Genomic DNA, 21,125 nt, shown 5'->3' on the forward strand with positions numbered 1-21,125 from the left:
TCCTTTTTCAGAATTGCTTTCATTGTATCTTCTCATGATGTCTTCTGGGAGCAGCTATGATTTCATACATGGTTTATTTCACTTTTCGGAGCACAAGGCAACAGTGTGCTGTGTCCCAGCCAGCATGCAAGCTTGTCTGATGTATGATTTTCTCTAGGGCCTGCTACTTACAGTTAAAGGAACCAGAATATCATTTTAATTTTCTTTTTGAAAAGCCTGGCATTTTTCTAGAATGCCTCGGAAAATACCTGTGTAACAGTTGACGTGGACAGACTGCACAGGTGGATCGAGCTGAACGGAATCCCTTCCTTAGTCATCCCTGTTTTTCTTCTGAAGTAATTCCTCAGGATTGAAGATTAGGAGTAAATATGACAGTCAAAACGGAGTGTGCCTTGTAAGGCATGAAATTATCGCTCATAGTATTAAAATGAAGTTAAGTCAATAAAGTGAAGTATCAAGAGAATATCTTCCTTAATTTCATTAACTTAGACATCTCGAGAGCAATTTTACCTTTGTTCACTTGTCACCAAAGCGATCTGGTATTAAATAGTTTCACAAGAGTAGTTCGATTTGATGATATTTTCAATTTTGTACATGAAGTACTTATGAAGTATAAGTGTTCTTATGAAGTATACTGGCTTTTATGTAACTTTAGGTATGGTTTAGTTCAAGGTAAGCTCTAGTGTTTTAAAATACGTGAATATACTTCTATTATTACCATTTTAATCTCCTCTCTCTTTGCCCTGTTGGGAAATATAGTGTTTCAGAAAGGGTCTGTTCTCTCTTGTTCTCTTCTGTCTAAAAATATAAACCTGAGGGAGAAGGAAGACAGAAATAGATATTATACTTAGAAAAATCTCTGAGGTGATTTGCTAAACTTTAAAGTTCCCAGTCCTATCTCTGCGGAAGCTGAAGTTATAAAGTTATGTCTGCATGCCATCTCAGAATTGCAAAACGGACTGGACTTTATCCCCTCCGAGACACAGTTGTACAGCTCTATTATTGCCCCTGTGTCTGCAGATATTTTCTTCAACAGTAAATCCAAAAAAAGAAAAAAAGCAGAGATTGCTGTGATTTGTTTAATATTAATATGTGTTAGTACTGCATAATGCTATTATTATTAAATACTATTAACTTAAAATTTTAAAGAAGACTTTTGTCAATCTGAATATACCTGCTCCCTGATTTTAAAGGACATCGTTAAGACATTCTGCTTGTTGATTATTCGTTTGTGCTTAATCGGCATGGATAAGTCTTAAAAAGCTCACGTCAGACACATGTATGTCTGGTAGGTCTCAATTTCTATATTCCCAAGTGCTTCACAGCTTTTTCTTCTACAGATGTTAACAAAACAAAATACTACTGATTAGAAACAGGAAGAAAACAACGTGACAAAGGATAGAATAAGAGAGGAAACTCCATAAAAACCAGATTTTAGGGTTTTCCTAAAGAGTATCCATTACAGTAAGCTTCCTCCAAACACGACAGGAAAGAAAGACTGTACAAGGGAGTGCTCAAAACCTGTAACTTGGGATCGAAGCAAATCTTACTCCTGATTCCAGGCTTAGCACACGCATTGGAGTTCTCGTTCTCATCTTGCCAGACTGGTTTACTTTTGTTACATCTCTGGCTTTTGGCTAAAATCAAGTAGAGACGGGCATTTTTCCCATTCCATATCAGGTTAAACTCTGAGCCAATTAAATTTTATCCAACATGCTTTCTTGTTAACAGTCAGAAGTACTCCAGATGCCTCATAAATCTCAGATGGTTATGAACACAGTTTATGTTCCAGAAGCATGTGATCCTTATTTCTTTTTAAAACAAAGCTTAGATTCAAAGTTGGAGACAAATCCTAGGGCAGATTATTTCAACACAAATTGGCCCATACCCCAAATATTGGGAATGATGGATGTCACTAGAAAATAAGGACTCAGAGGAAAGAAATGAATGATCAGGAGGAATGATGATATTAGGAGTTGGTTTTCTGACTTCTGAACCTTGATAAATGTTCACCTATCAGCCGGGTCTGTTCATGTCCCAGGTCAGTCTCATTCCTGCCCGTAAGCTTGATCTTCAGTGTGCATGTTTAGGGAGCTGTCAGCTGTTGATTTATAGTTTCTGGTCTTGTCAAATTCGTGTATGGCCACCTTTGCCTTTTTCATGCCTGACTCCCTGAATTCTTGTTCCCAACCCTGCTCATTGAAGGTGCCCGCATGAATGGGTCTTGTGCTTATGTTATCAGCAACTCAGACAGAAGGCAAGAGGTGCTGTGAAATTCACTATTTTAGTAATGACAGTATGTACTAACTTCCCAGAGGGATTGCAAAGGCTGAGGACAGATTCTATTCCCAGGGCTGATCTGACCATAGACATCCCCCATTCCCTCTTTCCTTCTGAAGAACCCAAATTAAGTTTGACCTTCTGGCATTTCTGGAGGTGATGATATTAGTAATCATGGCAGGAGTAGTAGAGGCAAGGTAATAGTAATAGTAACAGCTAACACTCAAAAAGCATTTCCTAAAGGGCCATCCCTTGTGTCAGCTTCTTATTTAATCTTCACAACAACCCTACGATGTCAATTGTCTTTATTATCCCCACTTTACAGTTGATGAAACTGTCCCAGGGAGTTACATAATTTGTCCCAAGTCATAACAACTAGCTGGCAGTAATATTGTTGTGCTTCAGAGAGACGATGTGGTGGGGAAGAAATGGAGTGAGAAGTTGATGTCTTTGGGAAATATAATCCAATCCTTATTATTACTGAGAAGCAACCATGAAATACTATTATCTGTGCTGTCCTTCCTACTCAAAGATGCTCCTGTTGACCCACCATCAACCAGGAAGGCATGTCCTTTGTGTTCTTTTTCCCCTGGGTGGGGGTTGAGCTTGTGCTCTGCTTTCTCACATGTTCTGCTGGTGATGAGTGGAGAGAACCAGTGGCAAAGCAGAATGCAGAGCTTGGTTAGTGGTCAGTAAAAGAGACCAATGGTGACTAGTCCCTGTGGAGAATAAGCCCACAGTTTTAAAAACTGTCTTTTAACTGCATAAGCTAATCTTGGGACTTTTGAGACTTTTTAAGGCTAAAATAATAAACCCACTAAGACTCAAACCTGGGCCTTTTGCTTGTTTAGCTTTTATTTGGCCTGAATGAGTGGTGTCCTCTTCATTCCTGACCAGTATGATTTCCTGCTGACAATCAAAGTTCTGGTTGTTTTGTCATTCCTGAAGGCTTTCTGAAGTTTAGTGGAAAGCCAAGAATATGAAACATGTATTTCCTTTAAAAACATAAATGTGCTTTTGAAAATGTTGTGCAAATAGCTTACTCTAGATTTGGCCAAAGCTTAAACATGTGGCAAATAAGTTTGGAATCTTTAAAAATACAGTCCATAGGTTAAGGAGTTAAATTTAAAAAAGGAAATCAAACAATAATTCTAACCATTGGATTGGGAAGTACTTTCTCTTCCTAAAACCAATAGTTGTTGTTTAGTCATTAAGTTGTGTCTGACTCATTTTTGCAACCCCATGGACTGTAGTCAGCCAGGCTCCTCTGTCCATGGGATTTCCCAGGCAAGAATACTGGAGTGGTTTGCTATTTCCTTCTCCAGGGGATCTTCCCAACCCGGGGATCAAACCTGCATCTCCTGCAATGGCAGATGGGTTTTTTTACAACTGAGCCACTTGGGAAGCCAAAAACAATAGAGGAAATCACAAAAGGATTAGGGCAATAGATTGGAATTTTCCAGATAGGAGTGCAAAAGCTTTAACTACAAAAATATTCATTGAAGTATTATTTATTATCATGAACAGTTGGTAGCAATTGAAATACACACTAGAAGAAAATTGTGCAGTGGATCATTAGGTTGCTATTACTACTTAGGAAAAATTATCAGGGGAGGAAATGGTGGTGACAGATATTTAAGTTAAAACACTGGATCTCAAACTATTTGTGTCTCTCATACTTGGCCATGTTTAAAATATATCTCTCTGTATGTGTTATTCTTAGGGAGATAGCAGAAGGGATGGTCACCTCAAGTTAACAGGGATTTAGGGATTATTTTAAAGGTAGGAATTTCTGGCAGTTTTAATTTTCTTCTTATATTCTTCTGCATGTTAATATTTATGTTTCCTTTCAGTTCAGTTCCATCCTTTTATATTTGAAAAATATATAAATTATTCATGGAAAGAGAAAAATGAAGACAAGATATACAAAAATTTAATAGTAACTTAACAATCACCCATAATCTATTTAAGATGGTAGCTCTAAGAATGATTTTAATTTCCTCAAATAGTTTGTAAATTTAAGGTTTCCTTTAAGAGGAATTTATGTTTTATAATAAAAATTAAAATAGATGAGGAGTTGGGTTAGAGTTGAGGCCAGATAAATTTCTGTAAGGGAGAGGATATTTTTATTCCGAGGAGCCATTATTTTGCTGCTTTTATACAGCTGCCTTTATTTTGAGGAGGGCATGGCAACCCACTCCAGTATTCTTGCCTGGAGAATCCCAAGGACAGAGGACCCCGGAAGGCTACAATCCATAGAGTCGCAGAGTCAGACACGACTTAGCATGCATGCATTCATTATTTTAGGAATCTGCCTTTTGATTTTTATGTACCAGGTTTAAAATCTTAGTCAGATGTTATAGCTAATAAAATTATAAGATAGATAGTTTATTAAATAAGGGCTGTGGGAAGAAGTACACTTAAATACTTCTGAGACATCAGTCCAAGAAAGATGCTCATGATTTCCAGTGTGTCCAGATGTCTTGATAACAATTCCTTTGTCCAAGCCTGTTGCTGGTGTTTAGAATGGGACATGGGGCTTTCCCGGTGGCTCAGTGGTAAAGAATCCACCTGCAATACGATAGACACAGGAGACACAGGTTCAGTCTCTGGGTCGGGAAGATCCCCCGGAGAAGGCAATGGCACCCCACTCCAGTATTCTTGCCTGGAAAATCCCATGGGCAGAGGAGCCTGGTGGGCTGCAGTCCATGGGGTCGCTGAGAGTTGGACACGAATCAGTGACTTCACTTTCACTTTTCACTTTCATGCATTAGAGCAGGAAATGGCAACCCACTCCAGTGTTCTTGCCTGGAGAATCCCAGGGACGGCGGAGCCTGGTGGGCTGCCGTCTATGGGGTCACACAGAGTCGGACATGACTGAAGCGACTTAGCAGCAGCAAGCAGCAGCAGCAATACAATAGACACAGGAGACACAGGTTCAGTCCCTGGGTCGGGAAGATACCCTGGAGAAGAAAATGGCAACCCACTCCAGTACTCTTGCTTGGAAAATCCCATGGACAGAGGAGCCTGGTGGGCTACAGTCCATGGTGTTGCAAAAGAGTTGGAAATGCCTGAGCACATACATGCATGCCCAATGGGACAAATCAGCACACTGAGACAGTCCTTAGAAGATACGATTTGACTGGAATGTTGAAGGTGGAAAAGAATCTTGGAGTAGTTGACTTCATTCTTCCCCTTCGTCCTATTCCAGATGAGGTCCTGGAAGCCCAGAATGATTGAGATCCCGAGGTTCTAGTTGACTTGACTGGAATCTTTGGGAGCCTTTAGAGGTCATTTGATTCCCCTGTTACTGCAATTTTTAATATTTCTGTCTTACAAACATTTTAGTAATAAGGAATGAAACTATGTTTCCGTTTTCCCTTGGTTGGTAAAAATCAAAAGCTAATACCATTCAGCACTAACCTCATAACACTGGAGAAAGAAGCTGAAGGCTCAGTGTGGCTTCCAAGGAAAAATGACCAGCTTCACAGGTGTGGTCTTTATTCTCATCATTGTTGTTCGAACATTTTGTTCTTGGATAAAGGCTTACTTAATGCACATCTGGTTCCCATGTTTATTCTGGAAGACAGCAGCCACAGGGAGTCACTGAAGATCACTGGACACCGAACCCTGGGAATTATGTTTTAGCAGCTTTATTGAAATTGTGTATTGTATAATTTACACATCACAGGGTTAACCCCTTCAAATCATACAATTCTGTTTCCTTTAGTGTATTTACAGAGTTGTATAACCATGTGTGCTGTGCTTAGTTGCTCAGTCATGTCCGACTGTTTGTGACACCATGGGCTATAGCCCACCAGGCTCCTCTGTCCATGGGGATTCTCCAAGCAAGAATACTGGAGTTGGTTGCCATGCCCTCCTCCAGGGGATCTTCTTGATCCAAGAATTGAACCTGGGTCTCCTGCTTTGCAAGCAGATTCTTTACCAGCTGAACTACCAGGGAAGCCCTGTATAACCATCACCATAACCTAATTTTAGGACATTTTCAGCACCCCCAAAAGGAACCTTGAACCCATTCTCTCTCCCCAGCTCTCTTCCTCACCCAGCGCTAGGCAACCACTATTCTGCTTTCTGCCTTTCTAGATTTTTCCATTCTGAACATTTCATTTGAATAGAATGATACAGATGAGAAAGCTGAAAATTTTAATGTAATGGTCAAAGACCACTTCGGTGAACATGACCTGGTTACTCCATGGCCCCTTTCTTCTCAACAGTGTCCTGAAATGTAAGATCGAAGCCAAACGAACTCACTGTTGTCACCTATTTATTAGATTAAATGGCTTATTCTTGTTTTCTGGAGTCCCTACATTTAAGATTTAAATAAAAATATTTAGTATTCAAATTTTTAAAATATGTGGGAGTACATATCTATTAATATGTGATTGTTGTAGGCCATGTTACAAAATTGTTAGGTTCGACCACTGCTTGTTAGTTGGAATCTTGAGTGAAAACTGGACTTCTGTAAGACTCAATTTCCTTATCTATAAAATGAGGATTATAATACTAGTACTTACCTTTCAGAGTTCTTCTGAGTACTAAATGAAATAATGTATATATAAGGCCTCCCAAAATACCTGATGCACAATGAGTGTTAAGTGAATGTTACCTATTGTTGTTATGAGTGTCATTTATAATAAACTATAGAAGTTATTTTATTTCATTCTTTCTGACATCATCTATTAAGGATCATCATCTACTAAGGATTTGAGTTGGTTTGCAAGAATATTTGCATACCATTAAACACATACACCCACTATCACAGGAATAAAAGCCAGGGATGATAAGGTTACTAGAAGGACAATATCAAGGAAATAATAACCATAGCAACAAGAGCTAACATTTATAGATAGCAGGTTATGAATGGACATTTCTTTAGTGTTTTTCCTGGTGAGCTGAGGGAATATTGCCAGATCAGAAATAGGCAGAGACATTCAAATAAGAGTCCCAGGCTAGGACATAGGAGGGAGCTTGATGGTCTCTAATCTACCTCGACTTATACCCCAAGCATTAGCCATAGCCAGAGATGACAGCTTGGTTTGGTGTGGATACTCACAGTGTGAAGATGAGTTATCCATCTCACAGTATGGATAGCCACTGGTTATTAAGCACTTACCATGAGCTAAGCTACAATTAGAACGGAAAGTGACTCCAGAACTAGATAATTATGAAGTAAACTTGTCTACTCCAGACAACCAGTTTCTTTGTTAATAGTCCTTCTTTAAAGAATGTTCTGGTATATGTTAAACTGAAATGTACGATCTCATAGGCACCCTGCTTTCCAGTTCTTATAATACCTTCTACATGGAGAAGCAAAGACCTAATCAGGTTGTCCCCCAGATATCTGAAAACAATTGTCATGGCCCTCACTCTGCCTCACTCTGCTGCTCACACACGCAAGGATATTGTTGTTGTTCTGTAGGTTAGGTAGTCCAACATACTATCACTGTTCATTTGTCTTGGAATGTGCTTTCTCTTCTATGCTCAGTAAGGGCTTCCCTGGTGGCTCAGTGGTAGAGAATCCACCTTGGTGCAGAAGGTCTGGGTTCAATCCCTGGGTCAGAAAGATCTCCTGGAGGGAGCGCATGGCAACCCACTCCAGTATTCTTGCCTGAAGAATCCCATGGACGGAAGAGCATGGCAGACTACAGTCCATGAGGTCGCAAAGAGCTGGACACGACTGAAACGACTAAGCACGCAGACGTGCATGCTCAGTGAACTCCTACCCAGCCTTAGAGATTCCTTGCCAGTGTGCCTTTCCAGAGTAACCTTCCCCACACCTCAGGTTGAGCAACTCCTCCTCTGAGCTCCTGCTGCACTTCTTACACGCTAAGAGTTAGCTCTTAAAAGCCTGTCTCCTCCCCTGGACTGTGAGCTTCTGATGAGAGCTGTTAACCTTTGGGCTCCTAAACTCCATTCTACCACCTGACTCATGGTAGTTGCTCAACACTGTGGAAGAGAGAATTTTGATCTTATGTTATGTGAATTCCTAACTATACCTGGTTTTACAGAGTTTTCAATTATAAGAAATGTTTTTGACAAAAGAAGTTTAGGTAAACCTTGACTAACAGAGGACTGAGCCATAGCCTATGGCTTCTCTTGGACCCAAAGTAGCATCATCGGGGAGTAAGACTGAAGCCCTTCAGGAGGTTGGTCACTGAGCTATTCATCTTCACCTGCTAGAAGTATCCACTGATCACTTGATGTAAACAAGGCACTTGTTTGTTGCAAAAGGTTAACACGCACCACCTTTCACCAGAGAAATTTAGATAAAATGATTGCAACACTGATGATGTAGTTGAATCACAAAGTTCACAGTAAGCTTAAACAAGGGTTCATAAATGTTGTTAAGTTACAGTCCAAAGTTATGCATCTGTTTTACTCTGGGATCTTAGCAGGTTTTCACAGAGTATGGGTAAAAATTATTCCCTAAAGCATGGATAGAGGCTTAACTTAAGGTATGTAACTGGGGCAAGAAGGCCTACATCTGAAGGAAAGAATGTGGATCTCACCAAGGCTTTGCTGTCATTTGTAAAACTGGCCTGCACCTTAAATGGACTCATTAGGGTTGAACCAGAACATTTAGTAGGTCAGGCGCTGGCACTGCCTCTTGCCGCCCGAATTCAAATCCGTCAGTTTTCATCTAAACTGCATCTTTATCTCCCATGTGAGTTGCTACAATACTGGACACCCCAGGGAATCCGTCTTCTCCTCCCTTTGCTTTCTGCCAGGTTCATGGCTTTGTGCTAGCTTTTCCCTAGACAGTGGAGCCCAGCTGGTGGAGGCTGAGGGGGCCACTTCTGCTCAGGGTGGTCCCCAGAAGTCTGGCCTGGGTTTGGAGGAGGAAGAGTCAGACTTGGTATTCTAAAGCTGAAGTGGACACAGGGTGCAGCCTCTAAGACCAAGAAGGAGGCTTTTCTGGAGCAAGCTGACACGGCGCCATCCAGGCACTGATGGAGCACTTCCTGTTTTAGGAAGCTCTCCGTTCACCAGGACTCTCACTCCTAGAGAGCTCAAATGAGAAAGCATTCTCGTTTCTGTTCAGCTTAAAAACCCCAGCTTGAAGGGAACCCTCCTACACTGTTGGTGGGAATGCAAACTAGTACAGCCACTATGGAGAACAGTGGAGATTCCTTAAAAAATTGCAAATAGAACTGCCTTATGACCCAGCAATCCCACTGCTGGGCATACACACCAAAGAAACCAGAATTGAAAGAGACACATGTACCCCAATGTTCATCGCAGCACTGTTTATAATAGCCAGGACATGGAAGCAACCTAGATGTCCATCAGCAGATGAATGGATAAGAAAGCTGTGGTACATATACACAATGGAGTATTACTCAGCCATTAAAAAGAATACATTTGAATCAGATCTAATGAGGTGGATGAAACTGGAGCCGATTATACAGAGTGAAGTAAGCCAGAAAGAAAAACACCAATACAGTATACTAACACATATATATGAAATTTAGAAAGATGGCAATGATGACCCTGTATGCAAGACAGCAAAAGAGACACAGATGTGTAGAGCAGACTTTTGGACTCTGTGGGAGAGGGAGAGGGTGGGATGATTTGGGAGAATGGCATTGAAACATGTATACTATCATGTAAGAAACGAATCGCCTGTCTATGTCCAATGCAGGACAGAGCATGCTTGGGGCTGGTGCATGGGGATGACCCAGAGAGATGTTATGGGGAGGCAGGTGGGAGGGGGGTTCATATTTGGGAAAGCATGTACACCCGTGGTGGATTCATGTCAATGTATGGCAAAACCAATACAGTATTGTAAAGTAAAATAAAGTAAAAATAAAAATTAAAAAATAAATAAAATGAAATGAAAATATAAAATAAAATAAAATAAATCAATATAGTATCAATACATCACACTGATATAACCAAGGGGAGAAAATACATAATCATCTCATTAGACACTGAAAAGGCAAAAACAAAAAACAAAAAACAAAAAAAAACCTCCAGCTTGTTCCAACCCTTCCTTATAATGTCATGTTTTCAGACTTCTTCAACTTGGTCCCTATTCTCTGAGTATCCATGGTTTGCCTTTGTCGTTCTGTGGCCTCAGTCAGGTCCAAGTGTAGACTGACCAGCAAGCTGGAATTGTTGGCTGCTTCTCTGGGTACTGGGCTTCCCAGGCGGCACCAGTGGTAATGAACCCACCTGCCAATGCAGGAGACGTAAGAGACGTGGTTTCAGTCCCTGGGTTGGGAAGATCCCCTGGAGGAGGGCATGGCAACCCACTCCAGTATTCTTACCTGGAGAATCCCATGGCCAGAGGAGCCAGTGGGCCAGAGCCAATAAGGTTGCAAAGAGCCAGACACGACTGAAGCAATGTATCCTAAGAGTGTATCAGTTCTTAATAATCAATGTTAACATGTGCCATTTGCGGGGACAGTCACTAAATTCAAGGCAACGTGCTGAAGTCCCTTATATACCTGATGTTGTTTAGTCTTCACAATGATACTAAGGTCAGTGTTACTATTGTATTTCCTTGATTCTAAAACACTGTTCACGACAAGATAATCCCGTCAATTAAATTTCAGCTTTTCGGGGAAAAATAGAGAAAGAAAAATGCCATCTTGTTAAACGGAGACATAAAATGCAATAGTCATGCCAGTTTCAGAAAAGTTAAATGTGTACTGGGGGAACAGAGACAGAAAGCGCATCTGAGAATCAAAGAAATATGTTATCTTCCCTCTGGAGATGAGGAGCCTGTCGACTGGAAAAAATACATGCAACCTAAAAGTTGAAAGTTAGGTTTTATTTGGTAGGAATGTTTGGACTCGAGCCAGAGTCCTGACTCCCTCTCTCCTGAGGGGAGACAGACAGCTGACTCCGAAGAGGAAGGGGAAGATCCAGGCTATATACAAGTTTTGCAGCAAGGGGCAGGTAATCTGAATATTAAAAGATTACTGTTAAATTAAGAGGAGTTAAATTTCTCACATGAAAAGATTTAGTAATCTTCTGTGTATGGGAAGATGCAAACATCTGAGCTTGCCAGGATCATTTCTTTTGTATACATCTGTACTGGGGCCAATCCTGCTTTCTTTATTGTTCATTTCCTAATGGCCACCTCTCACATTCCCCTACCTCCCCAGTGCTACTGGGGAGAAAATAGCTGATGGCTTTGTTTCACCTGGGCTTAGATATTTGCATTTGGAAGAGGCTTGTTTCCCAGTAGATCACAGAGCAGAAACATTTCATTTCACTTGAGAGATTTGAATGACTTATTGCAGTCTGTGGGCTTCCCTGGTGGCTCAGATGGTTAAGAAAAAAAAAATCAGCCTGCAATGCAGGAGACCCAGGTTCAAGTCAAGGGGAAGATCCCCTGGAGGAGGGCATGGCAACCCACTCCAGTATTCTTGCCTGGGGAATCCCATGGACAGAGGAGCCTGGCAGGCTATAGTCTGCTGCTGCTGCTGCTGTCACTTCAGTTGTGTCCGACTCTGTGCGACCCCATAGACGGCAGCCCACCAGGCTCCCCCGTCCCTGGGTTTCTCCAGGCAAGAACACTGGAGTGGGTTGCCATTTCCTTCTCCAATGCATGAAAGTGAAAAGTGAAATCGCTGTCGTGTCCGACTCTGAGTGACACCATGGTCTGCAGCCTACCAGGCTCCTCCGTCCGTGGGATTTTCCAGGCAAGAGTACTGGAGTAGGGTGCCATTGCCTTCTCCGAGGCTACAGTCTATGGGGTCACAAAGAGTCAGACACGACTGAGCCACTAACACTTTCCCTTTCACTGCCGACTGTAGAAGGGAGAACTGATTCAGACCAACTCTGCTGACTGTGGTATGTGTTCCCACCATTCTTGTTACTTCCTCCTCAGGAGCTCTGAAGTGAAACTGGTTCATCCCAGATCCCCAGGGCTCTTTCACGAAACGGCTGCTAATCTGGGCAACCACAGTCTGTACCTGTGAGTGTTTAAACCTAAACGCAGATGTCTGCGTTTGTCCTTGGCAGTGAACCACTTTCTGTATGTCCCTTTCTCTGTATTTTTAACATGTGGTTACCAGAGCAAAGACCATAAATATTTTGTGACTCTACAAACAAGGCACTGAATTATGCTCCGAAGCAGTGGGTTTATGAACAGTGCCACAGGCAGTGAGGTTGGATTAGCACAGTTGTAGCTGGTTTTCACTATGGTCCATTGCTGGCCTCATTGAGACTGGGAATTTGGGTCTCTTGTAGGAAACTCTCGTATATTTGATTCTCTCATGGGACCCCTCAGGCCTCTACACACCCCATCGTTGACTGACTCAAGCCTGTGGGTTACACCTTCAATGCTTCTTGGTGTTAATACATGTCTTCCTGTTTCTGTAGTTTCTGGACTCAACTCTGAGTCAGAATCCTTAGGGCTGCACTGCTCTAAACTTTGCTCTGCTTCCTGCTTGCCCTCTGACTTTGAGCATGCCCAAATCCTCTCTTTGTCTTTATTGTAAAACTCGGACATATTTGATGGAGTTTGTATAGAATCTCTGAATTCAGAGGACAATTCTTGATGGTAACAGAATTTAAGTGGGTTGAGTACTAAAAGCATTTCTTTTTTCAGATGCACTGTGGTGAAAGCAAGCCTGCCAGGAGATATCTGGATGGTTACTTAGCAAGAAATCCATTCTGATTGTTCTAGTTCTCCCTAGATGAAGACAGGAGGAAGTAGAAATTGTCAAGAATATATAGTTGAAAGTTTGAAAGAGAAGAAACTGTCTAGTAGATTTCAAATGACTGAGAGCATAGAACTGAAGAAGAGAATGGATTTCCACCTGTGTGGGGCACATTTAGTGCTGGGAAGCATAGAATTGAGACTAGGAAAGGACTGTAGTTTTTTTTCTCTTAAAAGTGGAAATAAAGACAAAAGTGACTTGTATATCTCACTTCCTACTAAGATAACTTTTAGTCATGTGTGTGACTTTTAGTTATGTGGAGCTACTGGGGTTTTATAACTCTGTTTAAGTGAGTAAGAAATAGTGAGTAAAAATTAGCTCCTTCAGATGCTTGTTTAGATTCTGACTCAGCGCAACACAACTCATACCTCTTGTGAGAGAAGAGTTGCTGTCTTATACTTCTTGGCCAAAACTATAGGCCACTTTCTGTCTAGAAATGTAGGTGTGTGTTTTGAAAAGAAAGCCATAAGCCATATTGAAATAGCTCGTTTATTTATTTAACTTTTTTTTAATTTAAATTTATTTATTTTAATTGGAGGCTAATTACTTTATAATATTGTATTGGTTTTGCCATACATCAACATGAATCTGCCACAGGTATACACGTGTTCCCCATCCTGAACCCTCCTCTCTCCTCCCTCCCTGTACCATTCCTCTGGGTCATCTCAGTGCACCAGCCCCAAGCATCCAGTATCATGCATCAAACCTGGACTGGCGATTTGTTTCATATGTGATATTATACATCTTCCAATGCCATTCTCCCAAATCATCCCACCCTCTCCCTCTCCCACAGAGTCCAAAAGACTGTTCTATACATCGGTGTCTCTTTTGCTGTCTCGCATACAGGGTTATTGTTACCATCTTTCTAAATTCCATATATATGCATTAATATACTGTATTGGTGTTTTTCTTTCTGGCTTACTTCACTCTATAATCGGCTCCAGTTTCATCCACCTCATTAGAACTGATTCAAATGTATTCTTTTTAATGGCTGAGTAATACTCCATTGTGTATATGTACCACAACTTCCTTATCCATTCGTCTGCTGATGGACATCTAGGTTGTTTCCATGTCCTGGCTATTATAAACAGTGCTGTGATGAACATTGGGGTACACGTGTCTCTTTCAGTTCTAGTTTCTTTGGTGTGTATGCCCAGAAGTGGGATTGCTGGGTCATAAGGCAGTTCTATTTCCAGTTTTTTAAGGAATCTCCACACTGTTCTCCATAGTGGCTGTACTAGTTTGCATTCCCACCACAAAGAGGGTTCCCTTTTCTCCACACCCTCTCCAGCATTTATTGCTTGTAGACTTTTGGAGCGCAGCCATTCTGACTGGTGTGAAATGGTACCTCGTTGTGGTTTTGATTTGCTTTTCTCTGATAATGAGTGATGTTGAGCATCTTTTCATGTGTTTGTTAGCCATCTGTATGTCTTCTTTGGAGAAATGTCTATTTAGTTCTTTGGCCCATTTTTTGATTGGGTCGTTTATTTTTCTGGAATTGAGCTGCAGGAGTTGCTTGTATATTTTTGAGATTAGTTGTTTGTCAGTTGCTTCATTTGCTATTATTTTCTCCCATTCTGAAACCTGTCTTTTCACCTTGCTTATAGTTTCTTTGTTGTGCAGAAGCTTTTAATTAGGTCCCATTTGTTTATTTTTGCTTTTATTTCCAATATTCTGGGAGGTGGGTCATAGAGGTTCCTGCTGTGATTTATGTTGGAGAGTGTTTTGTCTATGTTCTCTTCTAAGAGTTTTATAGTTTCTGGTCTTATGTTTAGATCTTTAATCCATTTTGAGTTTATTTTTGTATGTGGTGTTAGAAAGTGTTCTAGTTTCATTCTTTTACAAGTGGTTGACCAGTTTTCCCAGCACCACTTGTTAAAGAGATTGTCTTTAATCCATTGTATATTCTTGCCTCCTTTGTCAACGATAAGGTGTCCTTAGGTGTGTGGATTTATCTCTGGGCTTTCTATTTTGTTCCATTGATCTATATTTCTGTCTTTGTGCCAGTACCATACTGTCTTGATGACTGTGGCTTTGTAGTAGAGCCTGAAGTCAGGCAGGTTGATTCCTCCTGTTCCATTCTTCTTTCTCAAGATTGCTTTGGCTATTCAAGGTTTTTTGCATTTCCATACAAATTGTGAAATTATTTGTTCTAGCTCTGTGAAAAATACCGTTGGTAGCTTGATAAGGATTGCATTAAATCTATAGATTGCTTTGGGTATGAAATAGCTCAAATTTAAATCAAGATTTTTAAACTCAAATTTAAGTTGACTTTAGTGTTGTGCTAAAAAAATGTGTTAATATTCAAAAGGATAAAGTTACCTTGTTAAGAACTGACTCTTGGATTGTGATCGAGTGGTAATATCTATCATCCAGGTCTTGAGTTTTATCAGTCCATAGCACAGCTCTGCCCTTAGCCTGATGAGAGATTCAGTATTTGCCAAAGACTTTGTATATTTTTATTTGCCACGTGATATGTTCTTCTAAAAACACGGGTTTGGTGATTTTAAGAAGGTGGGAGACTATAGGTATGCTCCCTATAGATTCAGCTGTTGTCTCATCAATTCCCTAGGCATTTTGCTGCTGTGGCTGCTGCTAAGTCAGTTTTGCTAGGTCCTTTATAAATATCTGTGTGCCATTATCTAGGTGAATAAAGGTCCTGACACAGCTGTAGCAAGCTGGTTTTGTTCTCACTGACTATAACATTTCTATTGTATTTTCCTTCTCAGGCCTACTTTCCTCCTGTCATAACATATATTAACATCATTTTGGAGCTAGTCTAAATCAGTGCCTGTCAAACTGAGGTCTCTCTGAATCACTGGGTGTCTTGTTAAAACACGGATTCTGTTTCTGGGATATGGCTAAGATTCTGCATTTCCAGCAAGTTTCAGGGTGATGTTTACATTCAGCGGACCGGGTTTTGAGTAACTAGGATCCCAAGGTTAATGCTCCTAGGAAGACAGGTGGTGGCAAAAAGCAAGCAATAAAACAAACAAATCGGAGGAGCCTCATATGTTCATTGATGACTATGATTACTTTGGCCAATGCCCAGCCGAGTTCAGAGAGGCAGTAGTGCATAAATGCACGTTGATTAACAGCTCTGGGCCCTGCAGTCCTCTTTCTGACACTCAGCAGCTGAGTCACATGGGCACATTACTAATCTCTCTAAACTTCAATTTCTGAATTTGTGATATGCAAGCAATATGAAAATCTACTTTATAGGATTACTGTAATGATTAAATGATATAGTGCATATAAAGTACTTAGGGCTTGCTCAATGTTAGCTATCTATAGTGATAATTCAGAAGACATTTGTTGAGCATCTACTATATGCCTGTTATGTAGGTGTGTAAAAATTCAAAAGCAATTCTTTCCTTTCAACAGATATTGAATTCAGTTTTTGGAGAGTTCCCAGAGTTGAGATTAGATCCAAAACTTTGACTCTGAGGCCAGTGCTCTTCCTGCCTAATTCTGTGCCTGATTCATTGGCTGTCTCTTGTGTACCATATTAAAGCTAGTCTGACTTCAGGCACCTTTAAGTGACACCTGTGTGCTGAGTCACAGTGGATTCAACATGTTTTAACTTAAAACCCAAAGTGAGTTATGTTTGGTTCCTTGGGTTTGAGCAAGTTATCTCTGAGGATAAAAATTGAAGGGTAGGTTTTTGTTTTGTTTTATATCATCTGGACTGTTTTGCTTGATCAGCTGAAACTGAGTGAGATCAGAGGACAGGCATAGTTAATTTCTATTCCAGTGGATCATATTCTGAGCATATACCTACCTTCCACTTTGGTATCTACCTTTTATTGTATTTTATTAATTTTTAAACTTTTTGTTTTGTATTGGAGTATCGCTGACTAACAATGTTGTGACAATTTAAGGTGCACAGCAAAGAGACTCATCTGAAATGATTTCAAAAGGACTCTGCCTTTGTATGAACGAACTTGTTTTTCTGAGAAAGACTAAAAATATTACACCCTGCCTCTTTCCCAAAAAGTACCCAGCAAGTGTGATTACAAGGAGCTGAGAGTTGCCACTTTTCATCTATCTTTCATACATTTCTTTCAAAATCTGTCTTGAAAAGGAAATGATCACTGAGAATCTGTCTTTTCTTTATCGAATTGTTTCTCTAGTCATTGAAACTTGCATGCCTTTTCTGAGCTTGTAATAGTTCTCTTTGTGATACATATTATAATTTCATAGATACTAGTTTGGCAGAAACTTCCGGATGTGATTATTGTGTTTGTGAAAACATAATAATCTCATGAGCAGAGTCTTCTGGTAGTGAAAACAGTGAAATTAAAAGCAATATTCAAAGTAGAAATGGACAGATTGCTTTCTTTAAGTGTTTTGACAATGTCTTTTCACCTTTTTTTTTGGTTATAAGTAGTAGTTTGCCTATTTTTGTTACAAGAAATATAAAAATGACTTTTGTTGTTGGTTGTTCTGTAGGATCAAGGAAAATTACTTGTTCTTTCTTTGAGGATTGCTATGTGTTGACTGATTTTTACAACTCTAATTATTTCTGTCTTGGCAGATTTTATTAAAAACAGCTTCTTAGGGATATAATTTATAAGCCATAATTTTCACTTATTTAAAGTGTACAATTCAGAAGTTTTCAGTATATTCACAGTGTTGTTTTTTTTTTTTCACAGTGTTGTTTTTGTAAATTTTTACTTGTGTATTTTTCTTTGCTCTTTCTCCTGTGTGTGTCCACCCCACCTCCATATTACCATACCTTTAACAAATTTGGTTAATGTTTATAGTTTGGGGCAGATATAGGTGGCATAACAAGGTGCTCTTGGAAACTACTAACTTAAGGTACTTCCTGATTACTCTATGGCTTTTTATTAACTTTATATTAGTGCCATTTTAATGATGAATTGATCATCTGTTAGCTGTGCCTGTGAGTCATTAGATCCAGCCTGTGTCTCATCTCTCCTATCCTTCTTTCCCCTAACTCTCACCCTCATATGCATCCAGTTTAACTTGTTTACCTTAAATATTGCATTGTTTCCCAAAGGTGGCAGAACTGAGCTCTGATGGTTCCATGAAGGCACTACTTTATGTCCCTGAGACTTATCTGGAAATCATTATTGTCTACAGTAACTTTATAAAGAGAGCAGCCCCAGTATTCTATTTAGCCCAGTATCTTTTTTATTTGGGAAACCACATTGGTTAGTTGGGGAGTAGAAAAGATAACCAATTGAAAATAATGTTACTTATCCTACAAAATCCCATTTTGAACAGCTCAAAATTATTGTCATTGAATACTTTTTAGCTCCAGGACTCCAGCATCAAGAGTGGGAAGTGAGAGGTGGCGGATGAGGACTTTGAGATAAAATCTAAATACCTTAGCATCACCTGCACTTAACCCTATGCCCAACTACACTGTACTCTTTTTCATTTCCTGGGACCTGTCATGATTATGGAGATAAAATATAGTGGTTAAATTGAATATATATTTAGAATTTGACAGGACTTATTGTTTGGATATAGAGAGTTAGGGGAAAAGTATGGCTGCAGATGAATTCCAGGATTTGGTTTACGCAGCTGGGTAGATGATGTTCCCAGTTCATTCAGGAAGGAAACCCAGAATGAGGAAATGTTTTGGGATTTGGAAGATGATGATTCTATTAGGAGAATATCAAGTTCACCCAAGTGGGATATTCACAGGATATTCACAGTTGGGTATATATGTCTGAAGCTTAGGAAAAATAATAAGGCTGGAAAGAGTTACCAGAAGCCCAGTAGACACCAGTGTCTGGGAATACAGAGGTGGCTCCTTGTTCAGGGAGCTCCCAGTCTTCCAGGGGAGCCAGAGGGCCAATGGGAAGGAATGTGTTCAATGGTGGTGTCACCTGGGAGCCATAAAAACACCAAAGAAAGGAACCAGGAGTATGTATTGTCACCAACTATTGCCATGAAGGAAACCACCCCTGGGAGGTGAGGAGAATCTGAAAGGAAGATCGTGGGACCCTGAATACTACCAACATGTAAAAGTTGAGCAGAAGAAGAACAGCCTCCAAGAAGATTACCTCTCAGTGGCTGAAGACAGAGAAAGAAGACTAGAAGAGGGCGGGAACGTGAAAGCCAAGAGGAGACTCTTCAGGAGGGCGTCAAGCAGCAGAGAGGCTAAGTGAGAGAAGAACGGAGACAAAGGCAAAGTGGAAGAGAATGTTCTCAATGGACTCATCTGGATGTGGTAAGAGCGCTGAGGAGAGTCATCTGAACCAGGCTGCGAGGACAGGGAGGTGTCCTGAAGGAGGTGGCACCCGGGACGAAGAATGAGTGACAAGAGTTAGTTAGACAAAGAAGCAAGTTGGAGTAAGGCAGACTCCAGAGGGAGCAGCCTGTTGGAAGGCTGAGAGGTCAGAGAGCATGAAGCATGTGTGGTTCAGTCTAGCTGAGCAGGGAAACTGAAATCCTTCAAAGACTTGACTCAAGTCACAGCGAGAGAAGTTGAGTGGAACATACATGTAATTGAGGTGCTTGTAAATGTTTTAAACAGCAATAGGAAAAAACAGGAAGCAAGAGAGGTTGATAAGGGAATTGATTAATTGAGTGATGAGAGGAGGGTTGGAAAGAAGCACAGGTAGGAGATAGCAGATATGGAAGGAAGGGCATTATTCTGGGGTTTTAACAGGGAAGGAGGTAAATACACAGGTGAGGTGGAGGTAATGAGAGTGTGCTTTTCACAGTGAAGTAACTTACGGGAAGTCATTTTGTTTCCCCAGCACGCATCATGGTGCTCAGCATATTGTGGTTGCTCCGTAAATACACGTTGAGTGAATTATATCATCCTGAGTCGCTTGAGAAACCCACAAAGAGGCACGCCTGGAAAGCAAGATGGCTTGCCAGTCTGGCTGGCACACACTGACTCTCTCCAATTCACTGAGGTTTTGGCAGCCTATCTTTGTCTGCCATTTCTTGTTAGCATTAATGCAATCCATGTGCTTCTCAGGGATGTCGCAGAATTAGGTGTCATTAGAGTAGCTCTGTCCCTTAGTGACATTCATAAGAGCAGCTATTTCTTGAGCAAAGACCAAACTAGTTCTTTCCCTGTGAAGCTGGCAGTCAGTCCACATGTACTGAACAGAGTCTGCCTGCAGCTGAGACAATAGCAACTTATTCTGCCTGTCTGGTCGTACTCCCTACACATTTGGACATGGTTCACAGATGCATTATATGGAATGAATCTGGCCCAGAAACAGACTTGTGTTGGCATGTGGAGCATGAAAGAGGCCTCAGTTCCAGTCTTGCTTCTGCTTTCTCTGTGGGATCTTGAGCTTCTGTCTCCTTCTCAGTGCATCAAAGGATGTGAACCCAAATGATTACCATTACTAGAATGGTAATTACTAGAACTACTAGATTCTCGTGTGTACTAGAAGTCACTGACCAGGGTTTGTATCCACTGGTTTCATCAGTCCAAAGATTGTATCCTCAGTTCTTGACTGAGGATATTATTATCCTTATAGATATAAGGTATAATTATATCTTCATTATTCACCTTGTTTTATGTTAAAAAACGTAAGAAGGCCAATTTTTAATAACAGCAGCTCGCAAGTATCTAGCACAAATTTGGTCCAGATATTATTTTTAGTATTTTATGAAAAAAGCGAAAGTGAAAGTCACTCAGTCGTGTCCGACTGTTTGCAACCCCATGGACTATACAGTCCATGGAATTCTCCAGGTCAACATACTGGAGTGGGTAGCTGTTCCCTTTTTCGGGGGATCTTCCCAACCCAGGGAAGATCAAACCCAGGTCTCCCACATTGCAGACAGACTCTTCACCAGCTGAGCTACATGTTGACTGACATAATTCTCACAACAATCCAATGCGGTAGGCATTACTACTCTCCCCACTTTATAGATTGGGAAATTAAAGCACAAAGAAGATAAGTTACTCACATAGGTTCACACAGCTTATAAGTGGTGGCATGGACATTCAAATTCAGGTGTTCATTTGACTCTACTATGCTGCATCTCAGCTGGAATCCAGGTGGTAACTGGGCCAGGGACTCAGGTGTTTCCCTAGTAGGAAGGCTCCTCTGTATCTCTTTTCAGTCTGAAATATCTGTTCTCTGTTATTTCGCTGAGACTCATATTTTAAGCCCTGGCCCGTGGACACTATAACTGAGAGACCAG

At 40.7% G+C, this 21,125-nt stretch overlaps 1 protein-coding gene across 8 annotated transcripts in view; it reads left to right on the forward strand.

Annotated features, from left to right (window-relative positions):
• The window catches only part of PLD1 (phospholipase D1), a 283,431-nt gene that overhangs the window by 64,600 nt on the left and 197,706 nt on the right, over window positions 1-21,125 (forward strand). The gene's annotated exons all lie outside the window — the stretch shown is intronic.

This window comes from Capra hircus, chromosome 1 (assembly GCF_001704415.2).
Source record: "Capra hircus breed San Clemente chromosome 1, ASM170441v1, whole genome shotgun sequence".
In the NCBI taxonomy this organism is placed as follows: domain Eukaryota; kingdom Metazoa; phylum Chordata; class Mammalia; order Artiodactyla; family Bovidae; genus Capra; species Capra hircus.